Source organism: Panulirus ornatus, chromosome 15 (assembly GCF_036320965.1).
Source record: "Panulirus ornatus isolate Po-2019 chromosome 15, ASM3632096v1, whole genome shotgun sequence".
Classification (NCBI taxonomy): Eukaryota; Metazoa; Arthropoda; class Malacostraca; order Decapoda; family Palinuridae; genus Panulirus; species Panulirus ornatus.
Window position 1 is genome coordinate 27,614,460 of NC_092238.1, and position 21,150 is coordinate 27,635,609.

Below are 21,150 nucleotides of genomic sequence, written 5' to 3' on the forward strand. Positions count from 1 at the left end.
TAAACATTTTTTTTTTCCCCTTCATCCCGATTGTCTCGTGTTGACCAAAGACCCGAGCGTTTAATCTGTGAGAAGTGGGTGTTCTTCGTCATTATCTTCACGTCTTGGGGAATATCGTGAGTGTTCCTACGACCAGTTGAACGTTTCACGTACGACTAGTGGCTGTAATAAGTTGCGTCTCCAACATGATATATCAAATCGTAGAGTTGTAGAGAATTCTCAGAAGGCCTAATTACCTGGAGGAGAATCCCAAAACATAAAAAGGGAGAGTGGGGATTAGTCATTCTCTGAAGCGTCCCAAACAGATACTCTCAAACGTCCCAAAACAGATTCTGTTCAAGCGTCCCAAAAGAGATTCTGTTCAAGCGTCCCAAAAGAGATTCTGTTCAAGCGTCCCAAAAGAGATTCTGTTCAAGCGTCCCATAACAGATTCTGTTCAAGCGTCCCAAAAGAGATTCTGTTCAAGCGTCCCAAAAGAGATTTTGTTCAAGCGTCCCAAAACAGATTCTGTTCCCTGCAGTTCCTCCTCTGCATCATCACACTTGAGTCTTGCAACCCGGTCCTGATGGACGGTTTCAGTAGCCCCGGGATCCGTGCTGGACCGACGGCGTCTCGTGGCGAACCTAACCATTGACAATTCATTTCGAAAATACTCGTGTGGGCCGGAGGGGGGGGGGGAGAGAAAAGGGAAAAAAAGGAATAATGGGTCGTTTTTACTACACCAGTTACGACGAGAGAGAGAGAGAGAGAGTCATTCGTCTTGTAGGTGTGGTAGAAACACGTGTATCACATATGCCAAAGCCGTATTCGTCGAAGCTTTCGAGTCGTTGATAAGGCGATTGTAAGAGCCTCTTCACTGTATAGAAACGATGAATGGTGTATCGTGACGTTGTGCAGGGAAAGTGAATAATGAAAAGGCCTCCGGGTGTACGTAATGGGGTGTTTTGTGGTGGCGTCACCCTCCGTTTTCCGAGGGCGTTTGTACGACACCCGAAGACGCCTCGCGGGTGCCTGGGTGTCCTCCCTGGGTGAGATTAGGACCCCGCGCCTCCCTCCCTCTCTCCCTTAGGAGGAGGTTCCCCCAGGTGGGTTCAGCGAGGGGTCCTCACGAAGGGCGTCGTGATGAATCGAACTCGGGTGCTATCCATCCCTCATCCACCCCCGCCCCTCCCTTCCCCCCCCTCCGCGCGCGCGCGCGCGCGCGCGCACACACACACACACACACACACACACACACACACACACACACACACACACACACACACCTTTCCCTTCCCCAGCTGGGCAAAACTGAGACAAGAAGCATATAATTGAAAAGCTCCATCAATATCACCACCACCCGGGCTTATGCAGGAGGTGGTGTGTGTGTGTGTGTGTGTGTGAGAGAGAGAGAGAGAGAGAGAGAGAGAGAGAGAGAGAGAGAGAGAGAGAGAAAGGGGGTTGGGGGTTCAATCGCTCCGATTCTCTCGTCTGATTGAATCAATTTGAAAAACCTTAAATGCTTCTGCAAAACGCGTGAAAGATGGAGGAGAGAGAGAGAGAGAGAGAGAGAGAGAGAGAGAGAGAGAGAGAGAGAGAGAGAGAGAGAGAGAGAGAGAGAGAGAAGGAGGGAGGGGGGAAAAAAGTGGTTTGGTTCACTCACAGATAACCACATTAGCGTCAGGAGTTGTATTAGATCCATCACTCTTGTTCCTGATTGCTCCGTTTGCTCGGGGCCGGCAGCCAATCAGCGCCAGCCTATCAAAACGCTCTCTCGGGGGAGAAGGGGCGGAGGGGGTGGGGGAGGGGTGGTGGGGGGGGAGGGGTAAAAGAAGAGAAGGGGGATCTGAAGACGCTCCCTCTTCCTTCCCTCCCCCTTCCTCCTCCTCCTCCTTCCCACCAGGCACTATCGCCATCATCTTTCCCCGGCTGATAAAGGTGTGTCCGCTGTGCCGGGGCGCTGAGAGTTCTGCCCCTGAGGGAGTGTCTGTGGCTTGGCACTGTATTGGGGTCCCAGGGATGAGGGGGGAAGGGCCAGTTATGCCATTCATCCGCTCCTAATCCCAGCTGCCGGACTCCCGCCCAGTTCCCACGAGCCGGACGCCCTTAATGGACTTGGAACTCATCAGAAATTAGTCGAGAGGCAATTTTTTTTTTATATATATCATTTTTACTATTTTTTTCCCCCTCTCTCTGGGGGGAAGATGGAGGACTGGGGAAGAACAACCACCCAGAGGTGATTTATGATGCCCTCCTCCCTCCCTCCCTCCCCCCCCCCCAATGTGGGAAATCGAGAAAGTACGTTCATTATTTCCCCCCCGCCCCCTTTTCCCCCTCCTCAAGTGCTACGATGATGAAAGCTTGATGGAGGGGAAAAGTAATTATATAAGAAACTGTCAGATGCACGAAGGTAATCAGGATAATCAAGGGAAGATTGGGAAAGGCTTCTGTCTATCAGTTGAGAATGAGAAGCGTCGTTGCGTTGGAGATGATAAATTCGTAATATGAGTTGAGACACTCAGGTATAGAGAGAAATATCAGAATCTGAATAATTTATTCATAAAGTAATCTCATCTCCATATGAGAGAAAAAGCAATACGTACATACATGGTATGGATCAGACATGGAACAATTCTATCTTCAGGGCTTTATTTTTTTTCTTGGATTCGGTGGAATCAAAAATAGAAAACGCAATTGCTGATGAGGGAAAATATATTTCTGATTGACAGTTCATATCTGACTTAAAGATATGCTCATACAAGGGATGATTCTTGCAGGCAGGGGGGAAACAAGTGTTGCCTGGAGGCCTGAATTCGTTTTCCACACTGGCATCAGTGGCTTTGTTTATATACAGATTATGTTTCGTCAGCAAGGCCTCAAAGGGAAAAAATTCTTATGTCATTTAGGAACACGATAGTTGAGGGAAATCGTATATACACTTCATAAACATTTACAATTCTGATGTTTTGAGGAATTCCTTCCTTTGAGAGCCAGGTCCATGACAGCATTTGCTGTGATGGGCACTTCTGTGTACCTCATGAAAAGAAAATAAATTCTCACGAATTATTCATCTTTGAGAGGAAAGAATCCAAGAGACATCAGTGGTCTTTTTAGATTTTGATAAGTGAATTGATGTTGCTGAAGTTTACCAGTGCGTCCGTCCTGCTAGTGTGAGACGCCCGGAATTCAGTGGTTCTGAAGGGTGACTGTCTCCGGTTATTTCATGATGTCAGTCACCCGTGATGTCAGTAGCCTCGTACTTGGGTTCCCGAGAAGCCAAGAACGACAACCCTACCCCCAACTCCCCCACTGTTCCACCCAAGACGCGGTCTTCGGTAAACAGATGAACGCGTCACACACGTCATGCTCTGAATGGGTGAGGTATAGGGGTGTAGTGTGTGACGGTACGGCGACATGGTACCATGTGCCTCTTGATCAGTATGATAGAAGCGATGGTACACCTTATTCAAAGAAGCCATTTGCCTTTTAACAGTAACAAAAGTGGCGCCTCGGAGAAACGTGCTCAAGTTGAACAATTTTCAATTTTTTTTTCCATGAATTTTTCTTATTTATAGTAGTGAACTGTTCCTGCAACAGTGATTTTTTTTAAAGAAATTCAGATACGCTTTTCTGGGTGAATTTGTTCCGTCATCATTCGAGTATTAAACAGATTTATTTCCCGACAGCTAATTGGTCAGTTTTTTCCCCCCGCATGGGCGGAGCCGCTCGCTGTGTTGTGTGTTCATCAACCAATCCCCGAGAGGGATGATAAAGCAGGGGCAAGAAAGTGCACTGCACCTATCGACATCGTAGGGTGCACGTAAGTGCCGAGTGCTCGTAAAAAAAAGCCCAAGCACTTTGAGCCATAGCGTATAATAGCCACTCTTCTTAGGGAAAAGCTTTACCCAATACAGGTCCAGAAGATAGAACTGGCTAGTTAGATCTATATCATGGATTCCTGGGGAAAGCACGACACCGATAACGCTCAAGATAACAGTCTAGATATGAGAACACTGAATATCTTGTTTCAGATAAAGGCATCGGTATCCGCACAGTCAATACTTTATCGGTCTTAACATCCCCTCCCTGAGAGCAAGGATTCGAACCCCCTACCATTTGCTTGGGAGATGGGAACGCTTGGTTACCAAGCCACTCGTAGGGGGATTGTGGGTTCTGTGAAAGTGTGAGCTCTTTGTTGTTTCCCCGCTTAATTGAGGCAGTGCCAGGAACAGATGAAGAAATGGTCCCATTTGCTCACATCCACTCTCTGCCTGTCATGTATAATGCATCAGAATCCACCACCCACGGACCAGTTACACGATATCCACTGACGTTTTCGTATGTCCTAGTTCGGCGAACTGAGAGCCCTTTGCCCCTCATATAGCATTTCGATCCATTTTGTTCTATCCCACGCACGCCTCTCACCGTCCTGAATGTTCATGCCCCGACAAATTAAAGCTTGTTTTACTCCATCGTTCCATCTCTTCTTCCATGTTTCAAAATCGAACAAAATGGTAGATAGGAAAATACTGTATTGATTATACATCATTAGGTAAATTATTTATGTAAAATACTCCAGAGTACGTCGAGATGCTAATCCACCCTAGAGCCATAAGCATACCTGGCCTCGTATTAATGATTTTTGACCTCAGAAAGACACTATGACTGGTAGGTCGAGGTCAGCCCCTGTGCGAACAGCGAGATGGCCGGCGCCCACCCAGTTCTTGAGTGATGGTTCGTCAGTTAAGGAAGCAATCGTGGACAAACAGACACACACACAGCTGGACACTACTACGTCATCATTCACAGTGTCAAGTTGACAGAGTTTTTGGTCAGGTGGTCTGGCACGGCCGTCTGGCCATGGTAAACCCCAGCCATCGCTGGGGTACCATGGGATACGGAGGGATACCACCACCACCAACCACAGGACTCGTACCATCGCCAACCACAGGACTCACACCACCGCCACCAACCACAATACTCGTACCACCACCAACCACCAACCACAATACTCCCGCCACCACCACCACCACCCGCCTATCGTGTTCATCTGCCACACGAATTATTACTCAGCTGTTTTCTGGTGTTACTTTAATGTCCCCAACTGATTCATGGTCTAATTACGGGAGATTTATACCATCATCGTCGCCGGGTCTCTCTCTCTCTCTCTCTCTCTCTCTCTCTCTCTCTCTCTCTCTCTCTCTCTCTCTCTCTAGCGAGAGTCGGACATAGAATACGAGCACGGGATATATATATATATATTTAGCCCCATGTTGGTAAATATACTTCAAGCCCCGACAGCTAAACATACTTATATCCTCCGTCAGCTAAATATACTTCGACCACCACCCTCCCTCCCTCCTCCTCCTCCCCACACCCCGTCAGCTAAATATACTTCAGCCTTCCTCAGCTTAGTATACTTAAGCTTCCCCTGACCGCCATAAATACTCCATGAATATACTTTAGCTCTGTCGGATAGATATGCTTTACCCTCATGCCCCCCACCCCAGTACGCTAAGTATACTACATAAATATACTTGAAGTTCTCTTAGCTGAATATACTTCAGCCCCCCCCCCGTCCGCTAAGTATGCTTCGGCCCCTATCACTTATACCCCCTCCTCCCCCCCTCCCCCACCTCGACAACAACCACCCATTAGCCGCTTCACACCATTATATCCATCTTGCTAATGACCCACCCCAGCCAGGCCAACATTGCAATGGGCACCATAACACAGGAGCTACGCTTGTTAGCAAAGGTGGCTGACTATGTTGACGTGTGTGGGGGGAGGAGGAGGTAGAGGAGGGGGAGGGGGGAGGGGGGCTTTGTTAGCATGAGTGGAAGAGGGAGGGAGGGAGGGAGGGAGGCGGGGGAAAAGAGGGAGGGGAAAAGGTGTCCCGACTTGACCCTTATTACCCCCTTCCAGTCTGTCTGTGTCTGTCTCTCTCTCTGTCTTTATCCCCCGACCGCCCGACATCAGTACTTATAAACTGTTTAAACTGTCGCTTCTCTTTATCCCTTAATCTATGCAAATTTGGCCGGCCAGCCAAAGTTTAGCGGATCCCATTACGTTCTCTCTGGTGTCGAAGCAAGCCACCCTCCCCCCCTCTCGCACTCTAGTATTATCCATTCTCCAAACGCCCAATCTTCTCGAGTCTTCCGCACCTTCACGTCTAATCAAAATCATTACCAATCCTCTGCCGCAGCCAATCAAGGCCAATTACGGCAACATCTGGGGAGTGACACGAAACCCGAGGCTTCAGGAAGAGTCACTCATTCATGGGTTATAGTCACTCCTCCCTCGGTGGTTGGGGCTTTGCCCACTCCCCATGGCCTTCCCGCCTTCCCTCATCCTCCTGCCCACACCTGCCCGCTACCTCATCACCCTTTCACTTACCTATTTACCTCCTTGCCTAGAGCTTATTAACCGAACAGCTGGAGGGAAAGAATGACGAGAGATTTTAGAAGGAATCTAATACTCGAGAAAATCATAGGTGACGCTGTGATTCGCCTTGGGCGATGGGAGCTGACTGAATCACGAGAATTTGAGATATTCAGTCAATCTCACGACTAAGGGGATTGAATCTTACGTAGAGATAGTGGTGCCGAGAGCGAGGTGGAGGTACTCTGGCGGAGGGAGTCGAAACCGCTGCGGCTTGCCTCGTCTAATTGATACCCTGGTCTTCGCGTCGAGGCCAGACGTACTAGAAGTAAAAGAATGCCTCATGGGGTGATGATTCACGTCGATCAAGCAACCAGTACCGTCCTGGGATAAGAAACAGAAGTGTGTCTCTCAGTATATGAATCAGAAATCTCGATAATGATAAACATAGGCAAATGTTACCCATTGTTGACAGTGGGAGGAAAAAAAAAAAATAGGCAGCACAGAGAAACAAGAACGAAATCTCGAAATTCTTTCGTTTCAAATGATTCCTTCAAGGCCTTCTTCAGGAGAATGAATTCAGGAGCTCTTGGTTTCAGTTTAACCTTCGACACCTTTTTTTTTTTTCATTAAACATAGGTAAACTAGTCTCTCGTCAGGCACCTCACTATCGGAAATTATACGCCGCACTTTGCGTTATCATGGGGTAGAGACGCTGCGTATTTTGAACCGTAAAAAAAACGGAAACCATTTGAAGCATCTCGTTTTTCATAGCATATCTCGTCCACCACTTTACTTAAAACCCAGGACCTTCGGCTATCCTAGCCAGAACCCTCAGCTGTCCTAGCAGACATCTCGAGGGCATCATGGACCCAGGGCCTGTCCAGATATGAGACAGTATACCGCTTTAAAAGACGAGGCAAATCACACCCGGACGAGAGAGAAGCTGTAAATTAGGATTGTGGGTTTTGGTAAAAGAAAAAAAAAAAAGTCGTTGTAAATCACGAAGGATATATTCCTTGCAGTCAGAGTCTTCTGCCATGACACACACACACACACACACACACACACACACACACACACACACATGATTCGCCCCTACAAAGAGGAGCGAGGGAGGGATAGGGATGTACCTCCCTTGAACATGTTCATCTCTTTATTTCGTCGTCAAGAGTATATTGGGGTCGGCTTCTTGCGGTGGGAAGCTGTTGTATTGTCCCATGTGACCTACTGACCCCTGCTGGGTTGTGGAAGGAGGTTGGGGGGTGAGGTGGTGAGTAGTTCGATTGTTTGCGCTTATGTGTACGGGACTAGATAGCCTGGCTCGCTTAATGGCTATCGGTAACTACTACTACTACTACTACTGCTACTACTGCTACTATTACTACTAATACTACTACTGATAATACTACTAATACTACTAATACTACTCCTACTATTACTAATACTACTACTACTATTACTACTATTGCTACTATTACTGCTTCTTGACGACTACTATCAATACTAGTACCACTACTGCTATTACAACTGCCACTACTTGTGCTATTACTGCTATTGCCGCCATACTGATAGTGATGTTAATTCTGATATTAATCATCACTATTTCTACTACCATCAGAATAACTTGCATCGCTACCCACTCTTACTACTACTACTACTACTACTACTACTACTACTTCTGCTACTCCTATTACGTGCACCACCTCTATCATTATCATTATTTTCCCTTATTCATTTATCATGGTCACCATTACCAAAACCTAAACCCGTTTTATCTCCACAAGTATTGATAATCCCCATTCATCTTCATCGCCTGCGTCAGTTAACATTGATAATCCCCTTTACCTCCCTTAAAGATTAACACCATTATATTATGACCACTATTTCCCGAGTTCGAAACACGATCCAATCCCTATCGGGTATGTTTGTACAAGTATTCGATCCTTTATCCAACACGCCTCATGCGATCTGATCGTAAGGAGGTGGTGTCAGATCCTTTATCCCACTTACAATAGAGGATCCGATCGTATCGTCCAACCCTTGAGGATAACATTCCGGAGTGCAGCGAGAGCTTATTGACTTTAACAGTTCGCCTTTTCTACATGGTGTAAAGGGAAGACATTATACCGGACATGAGATCTTTCTCTTTATTTTCCCCTCATGTCCGTCTCTCTCTCTCTCTCTCTCTCTCTCTCTCTCTCTCTCTCTCTCTCTCTCTCTCTCTCTCTCTCTCTCTCTCTATGTTCAGGATTGTACAGTCTTTCCCTGGAAACGAGTGATTGTGGGTTTTAGGGTTTGTGGGTTTATGAGTCTGTGGGTTTATGTTTGTAAGGTCTTCTGAGGGGAAGTATTTGTGTGTCGCAACCCTGCCATAGTCACAGTGCAACCCTGCCATAGTCACAGTGCAACCCTGCCATAGTCACAGTACAACCCTGCCATAGTCGACAGCGCTACTATGGCAAGTCCCAGCGTTGATGTAGGTATTAATGGCCCCCATGAACCCGTCAGTGGTGCCAACGCTTCATGGCAGAAGCAGACATTGGCTATGGCCTGGTTGGCGGCCCTTGCTTGAAAGCTGATACTACAATTGCGTCAAAGTTGTTGGCATACGAGCACAGCTGATTAACGAAGCTCAAATAATAACAGTTACAATAAAGGTATGACCGAGATACACGTAAACAAAAGCGTTTTTCATTTTCTTTTTTTTGTTTACGTTCATATTTTCGAAACAATAGTAATGTAAACAATGTGGCCATATACCTTGACACCGTGAACAATTCGACAACTATGTCAGTCTAACAAGTTGTTCACATCTCATGACCTGTGACCACAAGTCATGCCAAAATTGGTACTCCGCCGTATGACCTTTGACCCAAGTTTGGACAACGCTACCGGTCATTGAACGATCTATTTATTTTAGTAACCTTTAACATACACTCACCAAACCCTCACGACTCCAAGGGAGACTGTTACCAGGTGTGGTGTCGGTGTACGAGACTTCATTCAATGAAATGCTGTTGACACTCTCTTCACAGACAGACGGACGCCACAGACAGACAGACATAGACAGAACCGCAAGCTGTTCAGCAGACAGCGAGCATCAACAACGCCACGAAGCGTGTGTCATAGACGGTATAGACGCCACAGGCAAGCATCTATACCACACTGTATATCCTAAGAATATTTAGAGTCACGTAGAATGGTATCTTGTCCATGAACTGGAAAAAAAAGTCTCAGACATGTACTGTTATCTCGAGAATGATACATCTACTGTGGCATATTCAAGGAAACAAACAGGAGCATTTATTCAATTCCAAGGCATTTAAAGGAGCATTATTCTGTTTCGTGTAGGTGCAGCATTATGACAAGCTCCACAAGACTAAAGAAATCCACTTCTTGATTATCTTCATCATCCGCTCATCTCTAATCTCGTAATTAAACTCTGTATCCAATAGCTGCTCATCCCCAACCTCATTATCTTCTACAGTATGGTTCATAACGGTGTTGAGCCTTGCTAAGGGTAAGGGCTTGATCAGGTCTTGTAAGGGGCATGACGTTGGTCAGGCCCTGGTAGGGGAGAGGGCATAGCCACCAGGTCCTGATCGAATTGGGGGCCCTGCCAGGTCCCTGGTAGAAATAGGGGTGTCGACCGGACCCTGGCCAGGGTAGGGAGGGAAGGGAGGCCTGGTGGACGGGACAGAGCGAGAGAGAGAGGCGAGGAGGAGGAGGAGGAGGAGGATGTGGGCCTGGTCCCAGCCCTAGAGGGGTCGGGTCGGTCAGGGCTGCTACTCCTTCACGATACCTTTAATTGAATTTCCCGCCAGCCAGCCCCACCTCCCACTCAGCGAGCGTGACGTGTCAATGCTTACACCCCGCGCCTCAGGTGCCTCCAGGCCTTCCCTCCCACCTCCTCCCTCCTCCAACCTCCCTGATGCCCATTACGACCCTTCTGCCATCCGTCGCACCGGGCGCTACCGACCCGCTCACCTCACCCCGGAGTGTCTCCACGAAAACCAACGCTTGCCAAGGAGGAGGAGGAGGCGCCCTCCCTGATGTCCTCAACCACGCCCCTGGTCCGTGACGACCGTGGTGCCACGTGACCAAAAGATTGTCTCAAGTGGTTCGCTTCTGTCTGTCCGTCGGCAATTAACCCCTCCCCCATCCTCCTCCTTCCCCCCCTTTTCTTCAACACCTCAAACGAGTAAGTTGCGAATGGGGAGGGGAGGAGGGAGGAAGGGGAGAGTGAAGAAGAGGAGGACGACCTACTACTCTCCTCTCTCTCTCTCTCTCTCTCTCTCTCTCTCTCTCTCTTGCTCTCCACTGCTGCGGCTTCTCCATCATTATGTCTGCTGAGTGGCCGCCCGCCAGCATCCGGTTCTGTACTGGAAGATTCCCATTTGAAATTACAATGTAGTGAGCCGAGCGGGCGGACCACCCAGGTTGAGACCGAAGGGCCCATTAATCTTGGGCTGATAACGTAGTCGACCTCCGGATCCCCGCATTCCGACCTTGGCTTTGGCTTCTTACGATCGTCCGTGTTTAAACCCTTACCACCCCACCCCCCTCAACCATAAACCCCTCCTTGAAACAGGGCGTCGAAGGGACGTTTTAAAAGGCCAAGCGTCTCGTGAGCCAACACTCGAATTTGAGGTTCGCCTCGGAGGAGGAGGAGGAGGAGGGTCGTGGAGGGAGAGAGGGAGGCGTTGAAGGCTGCGAAAGCCAAGGGTCTTGGCGAGGATCGGGAGGCGCTGGTGCTCTGGGGAGCGGGCAGGTATGTCAGCACTGTGAACCACGCCGACCCAGACATTGTGTGGAAATGGGTTGAATTCCTCCCGTAGATTATCAACAGGTTAATTGCTTTTATGCGGCCCAGCCTAAAAAGAGTGATAACTGTCGCCCAGATAAAGAAGTCGAGGGGTTATGACGACGCTTGCCAAGGATCGACATAGCCAGGGAGGGATGTGGGGTGGGTGGGGAGAGGAGAGAGAGATTGGAGGTGGGAAGACAAGCTGGTAAAGATGGCATGTGAGACGATGGGTATAACTTCTGCTGTTAGGGTTGTGGGGAGTGAGAGGAGGAGGAGGGAAGGAGATGGTTATGGAGGGAGTCAACAGGTGAGGGCCGGGTCGCAAGACCTGGGGGAGGGGGAGAAGAGAGGGTGGTGGAGGAGGAGGAGGAGGAGGAGAAGAGGGCAAATGAGAACGGAGATAAGCGATGAGAGATACGAAGGACAGTCATGGCTTGATGAAGGGGCGTAGGGAAGATGAGGATAAGTTTAGCTGTGGGAGAAATGGGAAATACACCTGTTAGAGGATGGGGTGAGGAAGATACACTCTCGAAGGGAGAGGAAATACACCTGTTGGAGGACGGTGTGGGGAGTACAAAAGTTGGAGGAAAGGGAGAGATAGGTGCTGGCGATAAGGAGAGTGTGGACAGCTGCTGTGGGAATGAAGAGAGGGTGTCAGCTGCCAGAGGAGGGAGCTGAGAATCGCTAGAGATGGAGGGAAGAGTTGGATGTGACTACTGCTGTTGGAGGATGGAGAATGTGAACCCTGGGGAAATACTAAGGTACATCACAGAGGTTAGTACAATACCACTGTTGGAGGAAGAAATTGTGTATAGAGTACCAACGTTGGAGGAAAGGTTGAAAGTCTGCTCTTGTTGGAGGATGGAGAGAGAGAGAGATGGCTGTTGGCGAATGGTATGGTAGAATTGATATAGTACGAGATTTGGAGGAACATTAAAAAAGGGACGACGGGAACAGCTGAACTTTGAAGTTCCACTGAAACACATGAACACGAGAACAGTTGATGGATTGAGTTTTACTATCATCTTTGATCGCTGCGCTGGAGTTTTACTGAAACTTTTGATCGCTGGCGTTTTATTGAAACCTTTAAACGCCTCTGTGTTATTGAAACTTTTGAACAATTGTTTTATTAGAATGTCTGAGCGATGGAATTTTATTATTACTTTTGGACAATGGCTATTTAATACAACTTTTTAATTCTATTGAAACTTAAAAAAAAGTTTGTTTTATTAGATCTTTTGAGCAGTGGATTTTTACTTAATCTCATGAATAATTATATTGAAACTTAGATAAACTTAGATAGTGCAGATATGCACTGAAGGGGACCTTTAACCTCTAACCAGATAGCCGTGATAAGATAAAGTATGAGAGTTTTGGTGACAGGATATTTGAGTACGCTTGAGACATCTTGATCAAAACGTATACACAATCATACCATCGTTTGAACAGGTGTCACTCATTCAAGTGCTTAGCAGACTGTTCGCTGATTGGACGAGAAGCAGTGTTTACAAAGGGGGTATGGCCATCACACGCATTGAAAATATAGATGCATCGTGCAGACACGAATCATCTGAAAGTACAGTTGTTCTGCTCTCCTGGGACATGCGAACTCTCGAGAGTTATATCTAAAAAAGAGAATTAAATGCTCTAAAATGGTTTGATACGTTTAAACTCAGGAGCTCATAATACCCAAACCTTTGATAAAACCCCTGTAGTAGTTTAAAAAAAAAACATTTGAATACATTATAAATTTTCCTTATATATCTAAATCGCTTATTGTAGTAAGACGAATTTCATCTAAACTGGTACTCAGCACTATTATTTTTTTTCCGTGCAAATTATGACGTTTCCTGAACTGACAAATATTTTTGTGAGTCCTGACAATCTTATTCAGGAAATAAGAAAAAGGGGATTTCATTAAATCTTTATCTATCGTGGAAGACAGACGGAAATTTGCGGAATCATAACAGATACAGTAATCTCGGGGTCTCTTCGCGCACACCCTCCGCCACAGACGGATGGCTGGGTCTGGCCTGGGTCGTCCGAGCAGCAGTCTGTCCTCTGATTGAAAAAGAGAACCAGCATTCTTAACTTATCACACACACACACACACACGCACACACACGGTCTCTCTCTCTCTCTCTCTCTCTCTCTCTCTCTCTCTCTCTCTCTCTCTCTCTCTCTCTCTCTCTCTCCATGCAAATTCATGTGAAGTGATACAGTAAATACACACTTTAGTCCTCTCTATACACACACGTCCCCCCATTATACGACACACAGGTTCCCCCCTATACGACCTGCACGTTCCCAATAAACGTGATGCTGGTCCCGACGTACGATATGCAGGTCCCCGACATACGATATGCAGGTCCCCGACATACGACGTGTAAGTCCCCGTCATACGACATGCAGGTCCCCGACATACGACATGCAGGTCCCCGACATACGATGTGCAGGTCCCCGACATACGATATGCAGGTCCCCGACATACGACGTGTAGGTCCCCGACATACGATATGCAGGTCCCCGACATACGACATGCAGGTCCCCGACATACGATATGCAGGTCCCCGACATACGGTATGCAGGTCCCCGACATACGATATGCAGGTCCCCGACATACGATATGCAGGTCCCCGACATACGACATGCAGGTCCCCGACATACGACATGCAGGTCCCCGACATACGATATGCAGGTCCCCGACATACGACATGCTGGTCTCTCCGACATGCAGGTCTCTCAGCGCACGACATACATATCAAAAACACGACTCGGTATACGTTGGACACACTGGTGTAACACTGACTCGCTTCATTCATCACTAAGTGTGCTCGTGTATCATTTTTTTCTGTTCTATGACACGCTTTGACCATATCCTCTGACCACACCTTCTGCCCCACAGGAGTGTATCCTTGAACCGTTCTTATCCTATAAAATCCTAGTGTGACCTTGGATTAATGTCCACAGGATCCATTCCTTTGTTTTGTGTTTCCTGCCTCCTCCTCCTCCTCCTCTTCTTCCTCCTCCTCCTCCTCTTGGTTGTGAGTTCTATTCCTCCTAGTTGTGAGTGTTTTCCTCGTGGTGAGTGTCTCTGGACATTCCACTCTTCCAGTACATGACAGCTCTCCGTCTCTTGTCTTGCTCCTCATGTTGGCTCTGGTTTGTGCTTCAGGATACTCCCTCTCTGTTCCCCTTCAAGTTGTGCTATCAGGTTCGAAGAGGTGTCTGCTGTTCTTCACAACTCTTCGTAAAATAGTGATGAAGCTATACTACTGTTCAGCTCTACATACCGTAGTCAGACAACCCAGTCTCTCCAGCATAATCGACTCTGTTGATTGGTTATTTCTACCACTATTTCGACTCTCTCTTTTTTTTTCTTTGACTACTTGACCAAACCCCCAGTGAAGGTCAGGCTGTCGTCCCAAAGCTGTCGGGTAACAAACTCTGTACCTTCTTCTGGCCCACTTTGAATGAAGGTGCAATGTGCAATCCTCCATGATTGAAATATCTTCTTTTCAACCTTCCTTCTCTTGTCTCCTTTACCCCCACTTCAATAGAACGCCCGCCCTCGGAATATTCATTTCCCTTCTGTTGATAGCACCTTCAGCTTTTCCGAGATATTCAGTGAGTCATGTCGCCAAGATATACATCAAGTGATATTCTGATTTTCTCGAATGTCCTTGTAAAAGACAAAGTTCTCTTGGGGAGGGAGGGTGAGTGGTATCAGCCATTTAACTTCTTGTTGGAGTGTCATTTGTACCCACAGTCGTGGGCGCTTTGATCACTAACGAAGCGAAATTGGATTTCTTAGTTTAGTTCATTAATGGCTTCCCATAAAAAGGAGTGAGGCAAGGCAAGGTGGACGTATCTATACGTGTAAAGTTAAGGAATGCAAATCAAGGACTAATTTACATAAATATGATCTTAATTGACGCTAGGGTTGCAAACTGAACGACTTAACGTCCTTATACAGTGCCTCAAGTACTTGACGAGAACAGCATTTGATCTGGTCTACGATCTAATGACTTTCGTATTCGTTTCTAAAGGAATTTATCTGTTCATCTGGACAGAAGCTGTTTGGACGTGGTCAAATTTTGATGCGCTGTATCTCTCGTAGTAATTGACTTTGAGTTGGTTAGTTGATATGTTTGGTCATTAGGCCCATCCAACCCGAGGGTCATTAAGGCCATCAGCGTCAGGCTACATCGACCAATGGGAAACAATCATTACACCTGATTCAGTTGTTAAATGTAATTCTAAGACCCAACACCCCTCATGCGCCCTTACTCCGTATGTGGTCCTTGTCTGATAGAGTCCTTCAAGAAAGGAAAAAAAAAATAGATAAGACACCTGAGAAAAAGGACTAACGATATAGCGATAGATCGTAACGATATGATAAGGAAAAGTCGTAAAATGGTAGACGGGAACCCCTTAAATCACAGAGGTTTTATGATGTGGCCATTTTTCGTTTATGACACCGTCTCCGTGTAGAACTAAGTAATTTGAAATAATGAACGTCTTTATAGAGGAAAAGGTATTACTTAGATGGTCTTTGGTGCCAACACCCACCGATTCGACTGGCATTGCACTGTAGCAGAGGCTGCTCTGTGTGCGTTTGATATGCGAACCTGCAGAGTGCAACCTATTTAATCCGTAAATAGGAAAAAAAATAATCAGGGTTATGATCAGAAAATCCGTAGGCTGGTCAATGGATGGTATGGGGCGGTTCGTATTTTATAAACAAGGTCTTCAGGTGACCCTCAAAATGGGGTCCTTATTGAAAGGGGGAAATGGCGAACTGCCTTGCCTCATTAGAACTCCTCCTCCTCCTCCTCCTTCCCCCACCCCAGCCAGTCCTCCTCAGCCAGCTGGCCAGCCAGCCAGTTAATCGATTAGTGAAATGCCCTGTGACGTGTTCCTGTCATCAGGCAAGCCAATGGACAATTAAGCCAATTTAGAAGATCCAGTTAATGACTTATGGCAGGAACTGGCGTCTTGGCGGAGGGCATGTGGGGGATGAGGTGTGTCTGTGTGTGTGTGTGTGTGTGTATATGTGTGTGTGTGTGTGTGTGTGTGTGTGTGTGTGTGTGTGTGTGTGTGTGCGCGCATTTCTCCGTATGTGTATATGTATATTTACGTACTTATGTATGTGAATGGACTTGTTTATACGTGTATATATATGGGTATACAGATGATGTATGGTGTTGGGGAGGTGTTATAGCATGTTGTATACCTGTGTGGTAAGGACAAAGGCTGGTGGTGGTGGTGGTGTGGTGGTGGTGTGGTGTCTGTCCACCCCCACCCACTTTCCCCTACCCCAGAAGGGACCCTGCCTCGTTCCGGTGGCTTTGGAGGCGTCCACGTCCAGCGGTTTAACCCAACAGGTGGGCCAGCCATTCCAAACGCCCAGATGACGATTCGATACCTTAAATGATATGACACCCACGTCTGGGGGGAGAGGGGGGGTGGGGGTTCAGTTACCACACACACACACACACACACACACACACACACAGTACCCCATTCCCGTAAGCCGCTGTACCATAGGATCTTAAGAAAGAGAGAACACGTTTGTAATATCTTGCGTGGCTTTAGGGGCCAGTTTGTCCCGGATGTGGTATATCCCGTACTGTGGCCATGTAATGACACCCACCCATACCCTTGACGTCACTCTTGGAGTGTGTGGGGAGGGGGGGGGGAAACATTGAATTAGACCAGACGTCAACAACAAACCGGAAATGAATGGGAGGATTGGAGGGGGGAAAAAAATTGATTAATATCGACTTCGAAATGGGTCCGTAGCGCCTCTCTCGTCTGAGGAGATGGTTCGAGGTTTCATTGCTCTCTGGAAAGATTCGTTGATGTGAACGTATCACTCGTGTGGTTCATATTATTCGTTGGGATTAATCAGTGTGGGATGAGACACACTCCTTTCTCCAATCTCCCTAACCCTCTTATCTACCTTTATTTCCCCTAATCTACCTATACTTCCTCTGATCTACCCTTTTTCCTCCTCTAATCTACCTACCTTTTTTTCCATCTCTTTCCTATACCCCTTTTTTTTTTTAATCCTCGCTCGTCTTTTTTTTTTTTTATCTCTCTTCCTATTCCCCGTCTCCTGTCCCCCCCTCCCCTTCCCTCCTGTCATTATCCCTTCATTTCTCTCCCATTCCTAATCCATTATCCCTGGCTTCCTCCCGCTCCACCGCTCGTCGGGCCAAGACCCCCTTTCCCACATCTCTCGAGCCCGAGAGCGCCCCCGGCTCCAGAGCTCTGCTTGTCTCACAAGAGCGAGGACTACGACGCGTATCACAACTCGGACGCCCCACACGCATGGGGGGGGCATTCTCGCTCCTGTAGGAGGGAGCCTTTGACAGTCCTCAGAGATAGCGGGTTATCGGAGAACAGGATCGCGGAAGGGGAAGAAGATGAACGCGAAAGAGAAGCAGAAAGTGTAGTGATGATGTTCGAGAACACTTTAACATGATTACTGAAGCTGCAAATTATTGAGTATGGCCGAGAGATCAGATGAAGGAGACGCTATGAAGGTTATTCACTTCCTAACTGTGCTATCTTAGAGTCTCCAGGAAATAAATGTAATTTTTCAGAGTTTCAAGGAAATAAATGTGATTTTTCCAGAGTCCCCAGAAAGAAGATGCAATCATTCTAGAGTTCCCAGAAAGAGAATGTAATTAATATAGAGTCCCAGGAAGAAAATGTAATTATCCAGAGTCCCAGGAGGAAAATGTAATTAATTTAGAGTCCCAGGAAGAAAATGTAATTATCTAGAGTCCCAGGAAGAAAATGTAATTATCTAGAGTCCCAGGAAGAAAATGTAATCATCCAGAGTCCCAGGAAGAAAATGTAATTATCTAGAGTCCCAGGAAGAAAATGTAATTATCTAGAGTCCCAGGAAGAAAATGTAATTATCTAGAGTCCCAGGAAGAAAATGTAATTATCTAGAGTCCCAGGAAGAAAATGTAATTATCTAGAGTCCCAGGAAGAAAATGTAATTATCTAGAGTCCCAGGAAGAAAATGTAATTAATGTAGAGTCCCCAGGAAGAAAATGTAATTCTTTTTTAGAATCTCCCGAAAGAAAACTTTACAACCTTAGAATCCCCAGGAAGAAAATGTCTTAACCCCGGAATCCCCAGAGAGAAAACGTCTCAACTCCATAGTCCCCAGGGGGGAAAAAACAAGATTTTGCACAGTGGGGGAAAAAATGTCTTCGCGTCAATGTTTCGGTGCTGAGAGTGTGGTTTACGTCACAGTTCCAAGGAGGAAGATTTTTACGTATTGCTCTGAGCTTCTTCTGGGAAAATGAGAGAGAGAGAGAGAGAGAGAGAGAGAGAGAGAGAGAGAGAGAGAGAGAGAGAGAGAGAGAGAGAGAGAGACAGACAGACAGACAGACAGACAGACAGACAGACAGACTACCTGCCTACGAGTGCTTACGACAATAATTCTTCCATGAGGCTGAGCAGGCGCGTAGCCCCCACCAGAGAGAGAGAGAGAGAGAGAGAGAGAGAGAGAGAGGTTAGCGCGAGCCCCGCCTCCTGTACGAAGACGTGGGAGTCATCGCGGAGATCTGTCATTTCTCTGCACCGTCACGTCTCTCTCTCATTTCTCACTGGCATTGTAGCCTCGTCCTTCATCCGCTAATTGACACGTTTCATCAGTGAATATCTTACATCGCCAAACCACTCGCTCATACTCTCTGTGCCGTGTCTCGCACACTGAGCCACACTGGGGCGTACGAGTCTTATCGATGCCAGGAGCATTAGAGAGAGAGAGAGAGAGAGAGAGAGAGAGAGAGAGAGAGAGAGAACCAGCGGCTTTGGCTTGTGCTCACAGCAAAGGGGAGGGGCGGGCGGGAGGGAGAAAAAAGTCTTCACACTTTTGAGGGACTTATTTTTTTTCTTTCATGCTTTCGTAAGACGGGGAGAATTGGCTGTGCTTTAGTGGCACAAGATAACCTCGCTCTGATGTAAGGTCACGTCAGTAGAGAGAGAGAGGGTCATAGTCAATATGAGCAAGACAGTGTGAGATGGGCTGAACCAAAAATACGGGAGGGGGGCCGACATCATGTTCGTGGTGCAGAGGTTTATTAGGGGGTGGGGGGTGTGGAGGGGAGTGGGGGGGAACTACACTGAACGAGAGGCACGTAGGAGAACGGCCGCTAGAGTGGCGTTCGTCCTCCCAAGCCATCTGACGGGAACGTTAAGCTCAAAACCTTCCTTTGATATAAGTTTCGGGAGCTTCGACTCCTCATGTTCGAACCGGCGTGAAATTCGTCAAAATCCTCTCCTCTGTTTTTTTTTTTCCTCCCCGAATGATATGTTCAAATCTCTTAATTTACTGTCGCCTGAATGTATTTAGAAAATCTTATCTACATCTTATTTCAAATCATGCCTGAATTCTCTGAATATAAGAGGAGAGAAAAATGGGGGTCAAATCTTCTGAACTTCGACCGAGACGTGAGCTCCGAGACCCACTTCGGTTCATCAGAGGAGGGAGGAGGAGGAGCTGGGCTGTGCCGCCGTGGTGTCCGCTCTCGGTGCCTCAGCAAAGGTCGGCTCGCATTACTAAGCCGAGCGTCCAGTAATCCCCAGTAGAGTATAAATGTCACTGGCGATGATGGATCACCTTCGCCCAGCGCTCTAACTACAAGGCGTCGGTGCCGTGGACGAGTGTCACCCATTGAAGCGCGGAGGGAGGGAGGGAGGCGACTCCCGTCCTAGCTGATACACGATATCCGAGCCTTTGACTCGGGTTGGTTGGGTATATCTCCTCACTCAGGTGGGTCGGCTATCGTCTGGATAGCCAGCAGCACTCAGCTGCAACACTTCGCCTCAGGGATGTTGATGATATGAGATGATGTTTATATATCTATCATCACAGGGAAGAAGGTAAAGAAAATAATGCCTTTATAGAATGTTCGTGGATTCTCAGATGTGTTTGACACGTCTGCCCGTCAATTGTTAGCGAGGCGCACCTTTCCCAGGGACGATTTTCCACATATGGTTGGGGATGTTGCGGTAGAGCGAGCACCATGGTGGATGTGTGTGGATGTTGAAGTTCTAGAGATCAGTAGGAGGACGGTTCTAAATCATCCTGGAATGTGGATGATATTTCGTCATCTTCATCTGTTTACTTACCTACAGTGTGATCTCTGGTGTCGATACCATTTCCAGCAGTAGTGGCTGTAGTAGTGGCAGTAGTGGCTGTAGTAGTGGCAGTAGCAGTAGTAGTAGTAGTGGCAGTAGTAGTAGTAGTAGTAGTTTTGGTAGTAGTAGTATTGATAGCATTTTGCTGTAGTGTCGTGGCTTTATTTTTTTTTTTACTGTATCACCCCACTACACTCCCTGGCCACTCCCTAAAATGCTGACACCGCCGGACTTAAGTCCTCAGTAAACTACGATAGGGGCAAGAGGCTTGTCCCTCCCCCCCCCCCCCACCCCTCTGATCCCCTTCCCCTTAAAGAACCACCGTAACCCCCCCTCCTCACCTTTCCCTTCCACCACCTCCTCCGGACCCTTAGGATTACAAGTGTCCAGGTTGGCGTATCGGTTGATTCACAGTCGGGACGCTAAAAGCCGTTCACACTTGAGTAGACTTACCGTTCACAGATGTGGTCGTTCACTCGGGGAGTTGAGTGCTGCGTTCACCTGGGCTGATCCGATAGTGGACACGGAGACGCCCAAGGATATGGCTGGGTTGGAGCTTAGGTTATTATGCTACGTCGATTATTATCATTATTATCATTATTATTATTATTATCATTATTATTATTATAATTATCATTATCATCATTGTAGTTGCTGTTGTTCTTTTAATATTTCTGAAATTATCATTATCATTATTATTATCATTATCATTATTGTTATTATTATCATTATTGTAGTTGTTCTTAATATTACTGCAATTATTATTATTAGTTATTGATATCATTATCATTATTATTGTTAAAAGTAAAATT